At 37.3% G+C, this 11428-nt stretch overlaps 1 pseudogene; it reads right to left on the minus strand.

Annotated features, from left to right (window-relative positions):
- Positions 1-2566: 2566 nt before the first annotated feature.
- LOC103694175 (39S ribosomal protein L30, mitochondrial pseudogene) lies at positions 2567-8383 on the minus strand (annotated as a pseudogene).
- Between the last annotated feature and the right edge of the window lie 3045 nt (positions 8384-11428).

Raw genomic sequence — 11428 nt, forward strand, 5'->3', positions numbered from 1 at the left:
TAATGTTCTTTGATTAAATCTCCCACCCCTTATATTCCTTTATCTCCTACCAAATTTCCCTTTCTTCCAAGTCTTCCTCCTACTTTGAGCATGGAGGTGTTCTCTATTCTTAATACCTTGTCTCCTTTACAACCTTCGAGAGTTGATGCTCTCATTGGTAGAAAGATTGTGTGTGAGTGTGTGTGTGTGTGTGTGTGTGTGTGTGTGTATAGGTGTGTGTAGGTGTGTGTAGGTGTGTGTTCCTTCAGCGAAGTTGTTCTCAGTGAGACAGCTGCTCTGGGACTGAGGATGAATCCAATACAAGGATCATGATTAAAAAAAAGAATGGTGTAAAAGGTGTCTTCTCTTTCTAAAACATTGCTGACAAATTGTCACAGCTACAGCAAAGGAAGAGTTCTGTTATTTCCGTCCAACAGACCCATCCACTGTCCATTCTGCACAGCAATTACGGACTTTGATTTCCCTGCTCTAACACAGACACAGTGGCTGTTTGGATCCTCTGCCTCCCTTCCTCGGTGTAGTTGGACCACTCCTTACTCTTATTTTTTTGGATGTAACTCTTGTTTGTGCTTCAGAAATAAGCTTAGCTGTGATACTGTACTCTATACATCTATATATCTTCTTCAACATTATCCCCGAAATTAACCAGATTCTACTCTAGAGAGCCTAGCATAGCTCCATGGTTATTCCCTCATTATCATCCAGACGGACTGAATATCTCCTGCCTGAAACACTAGGACCAAAAGCGTTTAATATTTGCATCATACCCCCTGTCTTTTAAACATTCACATAAGCAAACTGAGATCAGACTTCAAACCACAATTTAAAATGCATTTTAATTTTTCAGACGTTTTCTAAACCACTTATTTGTGTGCCTTTTAATTATTTCATCAATCAACAAATATTCACTGAGCACTTATTATATTTTGGTGTTTTGCTTTTTTGGCTGGAGAATTTTGGTGCACAAAAGGCCAGAGCTCTGCTCTCATAGACGTCGTGACCTAGCAATGTAGACACATATAAATGCACATAAGCAGCAATATAAATACAGTCCTGAGTACCGCAGCAGAGTAATGCCTGGCAGTTGGAATAAGAAGCTGCTATGCTCTACATTGAACAGTTGTTGGTAGGAAAAACATGTCTGCTCAGAATTCTGAAAGAAGAAAAGTTGCATAAACTAAGACTTCAACAAGAAATCATTCCAGATTTAAAAGAATTATTTAGTACCATCATGGGAACTCTGTACAGAACACGCACTCAGTCTTGGGTAGCCCTAATTCTCTCAATGTGACTCATTGTATCATGTTGAACTTTTGAAGCTGTGCCTTCAACTCCCTACTTTGGACCACCATACCTGAATTATGAAAGTCTGGGTCTTCTGCATGCAAGACATATACGATAATAAGTTCCATTTTCATGTAAGTTCCGAGAATACTTTGTGAGAAGGTACAATTTAGGAGAACTGAGAAAAGCAAGAAATGAAGTAGACAGTTGTGAACATCAGAACTGGCACTGGGCTTGAGAAATGTCTCTGTGGGTAAGAGTGCTAGAATTTCAAGAACCTAAGTTTAATGACTAAGCCTTTATGTAAAAATCCGGGCTGCTTGTTCATATAACACTAGCTTAGAGAGAGAAGGCAGACAGATCTGTGGATGAAACTGCTAAGCTTCTAGTCCAGAAAGACTGTCTCAGAGGAAGAAATCAAATAGCAATAGAAGAAAAGTATTGCTTCAGCACCTGCATGTGCGGACCTGGCCTTATAAGGTTGTCCACTGAAGTGCACAGCTTACACACAGCACATGTACAAATAAATAATCAAGTATGTAAAGAAATAAATGGTGGGGATTTCATTGGGACTGGACAATACGAATCAGTGTTAGGAAAAGTGGGGAGAATGCACATCAAGGAGCTCAAGGGAGAAAAAGAGGAGGAGGGAAGTGTGGGGATTTGGGACAGCTCTTGATTTAGGATCTCAAGTCGTTGAAGGATGGGTTACTGTGTGGAGTGATGGGAATATCAGGGTGGTGGTATACAGGATAACTGATAATTCAGTTGGAGTAGATTGAATTCAAAATGCCTATGAAACGTTTAAACAAAACTGTCAATTATGTATTTGAAAGAATTATGTATCATGTGTACATGACATGAATAGATCAGATAGCTAGCTAGCTGAATGGATGGATGGATGAGTGGGTGGGTGGGTGGGTGGATGGATGGATGGATGGATGGATGGATGGATGGACGAATGGATGGATGGGTGGATGGGTGGATGGGTGGATGGGTGGACGGACGAGTGGATGGACGGATGGACGGATGGACAGATGGATGGATGGATGGATGGGTGGATGGGTGGATGGGTGGATGGACGAGTGGATGGACAGATGGACGGATGGACGGATGGATGGATGGACGGATGGATGGACAGATGGAGGGGTGGATGGATGGATGGATGGGTGGGTGGATGGGTGGGTGGATAGACGGGTGGATGGATATCTATCTGGTTAATATACACTTCAATGAAAATGGTTTCTCAGTAACCACATTTGTATCCTGAAGCTGAGTGGCATCAGAACTTTGCTTCCTGTTCCACAGGCTTCCAAATGCCACATGGACCAAATCCCTAGTGCTCTTGAAGCAAAGGCTGGCTATATTCTCTTCTGTGAGAAGTCCCTGTGGCAGCTTCAGGGGCTAGACACATATCAGTGCTTACCTACTTTCAGTTTTGCCTTGACTAATGGGATGTTCGTGTGAATTTGCAGGATGTGTGTCTTCTGTAGTCTGAGCATCTTGATTGCATTTTTTCCCCCCGGTGTGGACACCCTTTCTGTACTTCTTATTTTTGTAACAGTATGTAGTTTATGAGGGTTCTGGGGGTCCCCACCATTTTTTCGTGATCTTTAGGTCTAGCAGGTAACACTTTATCTGAAATTCTTGACCTGGTAAATTTGTGAAGAATCCAAACTGTATCCGTGAGAGATTCTGCACCTTTATTTACTGTCTGTACTCTGCCTGGAGGCCTCTGAAATACTAAGGATAAGTGTAGCAATTTTTCTCTTTAGAAGGGCACTCGACTGCTGTGTCTAGTATGAGCATCTCCACGTCTGGAAGAAGTTGAACCATCAGTATATATTGATTACACATATTATTTTGGAAAAATATGGCACATGTTCCAAATACAAATTAAAAAGAACACAAATCTGTCATTTATTCATTTTCAATGTAAAGAAAAAAATGTTGGGGGTTGGTCTGCTGCTATCTTTATACAATGCTAAATTCTGAAACCCAAGATCTGGTTGCCTCCTGACAGGTGAATTCTCATGAACATGCGCCAGCTTTTGTTGTGTAAACCTTGCTCTGCAACTTGAAGCTACTGGTTAAAGAAAGGCTAGAGCAGGGGGAGCAGTAGAGAAAGAAAGGCCAGACCTGAGCAAGGGTTCTCAAGAGAGACTATAGGGCAAGGTAGAAAGAAGACAGAGGGGTTCTCTATTAAAAGGGATGAACCAGGATCTTGGGACTGAGAGAAATGCACATTAAAGACTGATGAAGTAAAAGCAGGTCAGGCCAGATTCAAACAGCAAATAATAAGTGCCTTATAGCTGGAATCTAGGTGAGAAAAGATAGAATTTGCCCAATCTAGGCTTATAGCTTATAAATAAAATGCAAGGCTTTTGTGACTTTTATACAAACTAACTACAATATGATTTCTTTACAATAAAGAAATGGAACATTTTTCCCTTAAAATAGTGGAATAAGAGAGAACTGCTTTCTTAGTTTTTTCCCTATCCCAATGTTACATGGGATGTTTCATGGCTGAAACCATTGTAACAAAGAATAGTAAAATGGAAGCTTATTTATTTATTTATTTATTTATTTATTTATTTATTTATTTATTTATGTGCTTAGTTAGTTAGTTAGTGAGTTAGTTCTTTGAGATAATTTTAAGGTACAGAAATCTTACTTCACCATCTTGAGTAGCACCAAGGCCACCTCAATATTTATTCATTTAAGTATCTCTTACCATAGATTCTTCAGGACTTAAGAATCCTCAGCAAGAGAAAACAGGCAGACAGAAAATCTGTGTGTCTTTTAGACAGGTTGTCAGATTGGTGATAATATTGACCTGTAAGCAATGATTTTTGGCAGAAGTTTGCTTGTTCATTCTACTGTCTATTTCCCTGGATAACTTTCCTTCCCTCTGACAGAGGCAGGAGCACCATACTGGGGAGACAGCAGGGAAGAAAGGGTTGGGTGTAGAGTCAGAGAAGGAACTTGCTAGGTATGGACTATTTCAGGCTGCCATGATTCTATGTTCTTCTTGGGGAAAGCATGGCATCAGGCAGACAGGATTCTTTTCCTCTCAATTTACACTTTCTCGAGTTCATTTCCCATGATTTCAGAAAGTGCCTCTGTGTTCCCTGAATAGGATAAAGAGTTTCTTGATGACCATAGGAACAATAACCTATTGGGGCTATAGAAAAAGATTCTCCACTCTTGGTTGATGTTGCTTGAGAAAGAATTATGGCAGAATTGATTTGTAGGCTCATACTTGAAGGATGTAACACACTTAAAGAAATCAACAATAGAGTTTAGGGGCTATGTTGCTCATTTTTAAAGCACTCTTCATATTGTTTTATTTCTGAGATTTGAAAAAGACATTATTATTAAAAGCACAAGGCAGGTATACAAAACTGTAAAACTTAGTGGTTAAATTTGTGTTAACATGTTTACTCTTCCTTTTGCCCCATTCCTATGTATAGATTCAGCATCTCAGGAAGCAGTCGATTATTGGTGGAGAAGATTTCAGAAGAAAAAAACACAAATGAATTGGGTTTCTACCAAACAGGTACACACAATTTTCTTGCTATTATTTCCTAAAACACATAATGTAAAACTTTGTTAATAGCACTAGTGTAGTTTTAGTTAGAGATAAATTCAGATTATTTGCTATACAAAGGGAACTAATATGGGCTCTGTGCTGGCAGTCATTGGTTTACATAGGGGCTTAGAGAAGTCATTCATTCCTGTTATCTGTGAATGGTTTTGGAGACACATCCTCATACACACAAAAAAGACTAATTTCATTTTTTCTTCATTTCTTCTTTCTGTCTTCCTCCTCCTTCTCCTCTTCCTCTTCTTTCTCTAAATTAGGCCACTACAATGCCTATTTACTTTTGTATAGTCTTAAAGTGAAGAATTATTTAACAGTTACCTATCATATAAAAACATGATGGTATATCTATTTATTTTCTCAATATAGAAGACAGAAACTAAGACCACCTTTTCTTTCCTACCACCATCAGACCACATATAAACTCACATCACTGTCATTCTCTATTCTTGAAATAATGTGAAAAAAGGAAAAATGGATGTAATGGCAGTTTCATTTCTAAAGAAATGAGAGACATTCATATATGTCAAGGATAAAAAATACATTTATACAAAATTTTTGATAGGCATTTTAGCTTTGTGGTTTTCTAAATAGATGGCACCATTAAACTGGACTGTGTGAATGCTGCCTTGTACTCAGATGGTCTTTCTCCAGCATGACTCCTATTTTCCCAATGCCTAGAATAATTTTCTTATTGGAAATTCTGATGTAGCTTATCCATTTATGTTAACATCCTTGTCTGGAACACACACACACACACACACACACACACACACACACACACACACACTTGATTGTTCAATAGCAAAGGACAAAGTCTTACCTTTGTATCAAAACTTGATCCATTTCAACAGACCCATTTATGTTATAGGACTCTTCAAAATGTTGATGAGGACCTGGTTGAAAGGGTTTCACGTTCAAACTCTATTTTTAGCCAACTCAGATTCATTTTGGTAAATAATCGGTGAGTAGTTTTCTAGTTCAGAGTTTATTCGTTCATGAAAGACTTTTGATAGATGTGGTCATTTCTACTGCCTGTAGCAGACTTACACAGCAAGCAGTATGCTTACTGCCCATTCAGTAAGCATGCCCTATTTGTTGTTATTCTTTTATAATTTGCACTTAAGTCAATGCAATATCCTTCATCCTTAGGTCATGAGACGCTTCAGTCAAACTTCACTCATGGGTTTTTGTCCACATGTCCTACTTTTGAGTTCATCTCTTCGGTGTACACCACTGAGAGAATGAAAGCCTGACTGTGTGAACAACTAGTGATGATAAGAAATATCCACTAGAAGCACTGACAAATATTCTCCTCATTCATCTCTTTTGAATCTATAAGACAGCAAGTAGTTTGGATTTCTTCTCTAAGAGAGGACTCTAAGAGTTTGATAAAATCGAAATATGTTTGAGGAGGGTCAAGCAGCTAATCTGACACCCGTAACACATTTATTGAAAGACAGGATTTATTGAAGACAAGGTTTGCCTATGGAAACAGAAGTAATGTTGGACTTAGTTCGTCTCTTCAGCAAGAGTGCTGATTCACAATTATGAAAGAGTGTCCTCTGAGGTCCCAGGAGCTGCTACAGAAAGAAAGGAGTGGCTAAGTCCAGGATTACCTATAGAGATCCTCACCAGAAATTGAGGATAAAACTGGGCAACAAGAAACCACTTTGACTTTGTCATATTGTAGCTATAGACAACGGATGCTTTCACACTGATGTTCCTATACACAAGATACAGTGATCCATGTACACAAAGAATAAGCACGTGGCATTCGTGATCCAGGAATGAGCATGTGGATCAGCACAGTAATAAGCAGAGACATGGGTGGAGGTTCTCTATCTTGATGAAAAGGCCCTACAGCTCCAGTTCATTTCCTTTCATTGTTTTAGAACATTTAATTTGATGCACATAGGACAATGTTGTCATCATTTCCCTTTAAAGACAAATGCAGTGTCTCAATGATTATATGTTGCTGTTGTTGACATAAATGCTACTGGTATGAAAATTCTTGAATGTGTCCTTCTGTGAACAGGTACACATGTGAGGAAGTTTTTGTTAAATTCATAGGTAAACCTGACAAGACTTGTTCTCATGTATAAAAACAATCACCCTGTAATAAAAAATTATGCACAAGTATTTGTCAAAGACTCTGTGCTAATTGTCATACTTACCATTGTAACATAAACATACAGTTGTGTTTATATATTATGGGCTTTATTTCAGAAAAAGGCACTATGTTTATTCCAATTTAGATAGCATCCTTTTGCTTGCTTAATAGCATTCTTGAATAAGGATCTTTTTCCCATTTCATATATTCTCATGCAATGGTCCCTTATGGTTTTGGTTTGCATGTTTCTATGGAATGTAAGATTGGCTCCTGGTCATGTGTATGTTAATAAAACAGTATTCTACAGACTGGTAGTTCTATTTGGCTGACATTTGTCTAGCTGTTTTTAGGAGATTAATCTTGGTTCCATGGTTCCCAAAGTCTTTTTAAGTTTTTACATATTCTTTTTCTTTATAATCTAGAAACGTGAGATTTTTAAGCAAATTTAAACAAGGAGCATATGAGGTAGAGATTGAAATAAGTTTTTATTGCATAAAAATGCTTGCCCTTGCAAACCTTTTGCACTATATTCCCCCTCTACCATTCAGGAGCTTACCTGGTCACTAATGTATGCCTCTGGAAAGTTGATTCCATTTCTAGCTATTTAAAGTTTCCTCCTTGTATTTTATAAGGACTGGATATCTGATAGTGTTTTGATATTTTTTGCTTAGATTTTATTATTTGGTATTGAACTTTCCTTTGGTCACATAATTTAAAATATAATTATAACACTAAAAAGAAAAATAATGTTTTGGGATTTTGTTACTGAACCTGTGAGTGTTTTGTGGAACTTATCTATTTTAACATTCCCTTCTCCTATATATAGGAACTATGAATTCATTTCATCAAATATATTTTCCATTTATGATTTATAAAGTCATCCATAGGATGCTTGTAGATTCTATATTTCAAAAGATTAATGTTCAACATTTGGAGCGTCATAGAATATTAATTTATTTTTTACATTTTCCAATTATACACACTAAAGAAATGCAATTTATTGCATATACTCATTTATATCTAGCAATTTGCTAAATTATCATAATATTTTTCAATACAAATGTCCTCAGGATGGATAATCTGACTATTTAAAAGCAAAGTTGAAAAGTCTTTGAAAAAGGAAGGCAAAAAGAGACAAGCTAGAAAATCTATAAGCCTTCCAGCCCACACCATCCCAGTGATGGAAAAATTTACAATAAATGCCTCATGAATGGATTTTCACAAATCCAGCTTTTGTGTTTGTCCTTGGAATGTGTCTACTGCTAAGAAATAGTGTCCTGCTCTGTTCAGATACCAGGTGCCATTCTTGTTGGAATAAGGCTTTGGGGTTTACAATAGATAGAAAAGTAAAATATAACACCTTTTCCCATACCTCCATCCATACTTCAAAAGAAACAGCTCTGTTTGATCCTCTTCCTGGAGTCCCTATTGACGGGGCATCAATCATTTTATTTGTATACTACTTTTGAGAGCCTTTCACGGGGCTGGTCACATCCTAGTGCCTAACTCAGGCTCACACAGTCTTTGTTCAAAGGGCAGCTTTATCAAGCTGCACTGCTTCCCTTTCCCATGCAGACTGGAACTTCCTGAATGTGAAATATGGTGGAAGCTTGATCAAGCTGCCTGCAGGCTGCTGGGAAACAGCCTGCAACAGGTAAGTAGGTGTGCCAGCATTTCCCAGCAGCCTTTTAGAAGGAAATCAGTTGCAAAACACAGAGATCTTCAGGATGAATAGGATTATTGAGGACAAACCACCTAAGCGACAACATATAACAATGAAGACACACATATGTTAAGTGTTTACATAAAATTAGATGCAAATATCACTAACTTCCAAGTATACAAACATTCTATTAAAAAGTCACCCCCTCCCCCAAACACAGGTGCCATTGAGAGATAAACAGGTCCAGGTCTTCTCATTATCTGTGTAAACAATTCATGGACCTCATGACACTTCTCTTAAGATATCATGGATACTGCCCTTGTCTGTTTAATAGTCTCATTATACTTACCTGTCTTCTCCTTGTCCTCAGCGGAATGATGCAATCACAATTTAAGCCGTAATATTCGGGATATTTGCATTCATGGATTTATGTCACATGGGATACATGTGCATGTGAACTCATTTCTGTATTGTGTAAAATGTATTCATATGTGAACATGAGTTTTTTGTTCTGAGGCATGGCATTGTGTGGATTTCTGTTTGATTTCAAGTGACCACCTAGGTAACTATGGTGCAATACTTTGAAAACTCTCCTAATTTACATTTCTGCATGTATATAGTGTTAAAGTATCACTACAAATTTGATCAGAATGTATAAATAACTGCTTTTTGAATTCTGTCTAGAAAAATTATAACAGAACTACATGTAAATCAGAACATACCTAACTGTTCTGTGATTTGAAAACTAAGAATTACCAATGCTTGTGAACCATAGTAACAGACTATAGTAACACGATCATGTATGATTTCATACACATTTTAGTTCTTAGTTCAGTAGTTGTAAATATAATTATATGTGCTCAAAGTAATACATATCTGTGCATACATGTTTTAAAGTATTCAAGATATTGGGTGATTTTACTATAAAACATGTATGGATTATACATTAGAATTTTGATTCATAATTATATAAATGTAATTGCAGGATGAAGTATTTATTTCAATAGTTCTGAAGAAAAAATGGATGTCTAATGTCTAATTTTTATTTCATTTCATGGATTAACTCTTTAGGAAAGTGAAATCTAATTGTTTTCATTAAATAAACAAGTTATGGCCTGGAAAATATAGATATGGAGCATCTAACTTGTGCAAATATTTCCCTCTCAACAAATTCCTTTATTAAGAAGTACATGCAGAGTCACAAAGCAACCTTTAAGCTACATTTTAGTAAGCCCTACAGCAGATGAAAGTCAAATGCAGATGTGGAATGGGATCCTAACAGATGCTGAAAATGCCATCAGTACCCTAGAGGAATGCATTCCCTATCAAAAAGAAACTTAATTTCAACTATAAAGAATTTGATTATGTATTGTTATACAAAATGTGATTAATGTTTTGTACTGATTAATCAACTACAAAATATATAATTATGCCATCTGTATTTCCAAGCTTCTTGTCACTTAGACGTTCCATGGGGAAGCTGGGAGATGGTGTAGGGAACTTGTGGCATTTGAAGAGCTTTTAAACTCTGAGAAGTAGCATGTGGAACAAGAACAAAGACTCATTCTAATGGAAGACAACTAAAGATCATAAACAAGGAGAAGCCCAAAGACCACAGGCTCCTTGAGGTATAGAAGATTAACAGGAGAGGCTGCCAGCCTCCCAATATTACAAGAAGAGCTCTTTCAGATAAATCATAATTTTTCTGCGTCCCATGTCAGGCTTCTGTCTTGTCTTAACTTTTGAAAGTTAACATTTCAATGCCAGTCAAGGTTTAGCATTTATTTCAGAAAGCTAACACAATGACTCTGCCTGCTTTCCAATCCCACATCTGTCAAAGATGCAAATCTGGGATTAAGGTGTATGTCATGACTCATATTTCGTCTTTCTCAAAAGTGAACAAGGTGCTATATTTACTCCTGAGTCCCAGCTGGAAAAGTTTCAATATTCTTGAAAGTTGCTTATTATGTTGTATTCTACAGAGCACCTGTGGTTTTAATATATGATTTCAACCTAGATAATGCTGGATAATATACATCATTGATTTTTCTCATTGCACGGTTGCTTAGAGGGGCATGAGAGGTAGAAACAGCTTCAGATGAGTTCTGCTTCAAGCATCCTAGTGGTTCTCATGAAAGTAATACCCTTCCTACAGGAGAAAGAGTTGCCCTTGAACTGGCTTCTTATCGCAAAGTGTATTTTTAACCTTCAATATACAAGAGGATCACATGGAATCCATTCTTTAGATGCAATAATTAAACATAACCGTTCAAGGACAGGTTCAGAAATCAGATTTTAGAAGTTCCAGGTAACTTCCCATGTAAGAGTCAACTGTAATGAGTATCAAGGAACCAAATGTTCATCAACTGTGTCTTCAGGTCTCCATCATCAGGACCACTGGGAAGCTATGCCAGAATTCATGAAGTCAGTCAGGCTCAGCTGTAGCATCACCCCTGCTGTTGCAGACATAGCTCTGAGTTTTGAAAGCACCTGCGGAGACTTCCAGGTTCTTGTGTGTCATACCAAATAACTAAACCAGGGACACAAGGAGAGTAGCAGAAGTAGAGTTTATTAAGAAAAAGAAAGGAATTGTTGAGTGTGTAAAGACTAATAAGCTGGGAAGGAATACAAACCTCAACTCTGTCGCCATTACATAGTAGCTAGCCTCCTGAAATTTCTTGTTCTTGTTCTTTTTTTTTTATATTTTTTTTTATTAACTTGAGTATTTCTTATATACATTTCAAGTGTTATTCCCTTTCCCTGT

The sequence above is a fragment of the Rattus norvegicus genome, chromosome 18 (assembly GCF_036323735.1).
Source record: "Rattus norvegicus strain BN/NHsdMcwi chromosome 18, GRCr8, whole genome shotgun sequence".
Lineage (NCBI taxonomy): Eukaryota > Metazoa > Chordata > Mammalia > Rodentia > Muridae > Rattus > Rattus norvegicus.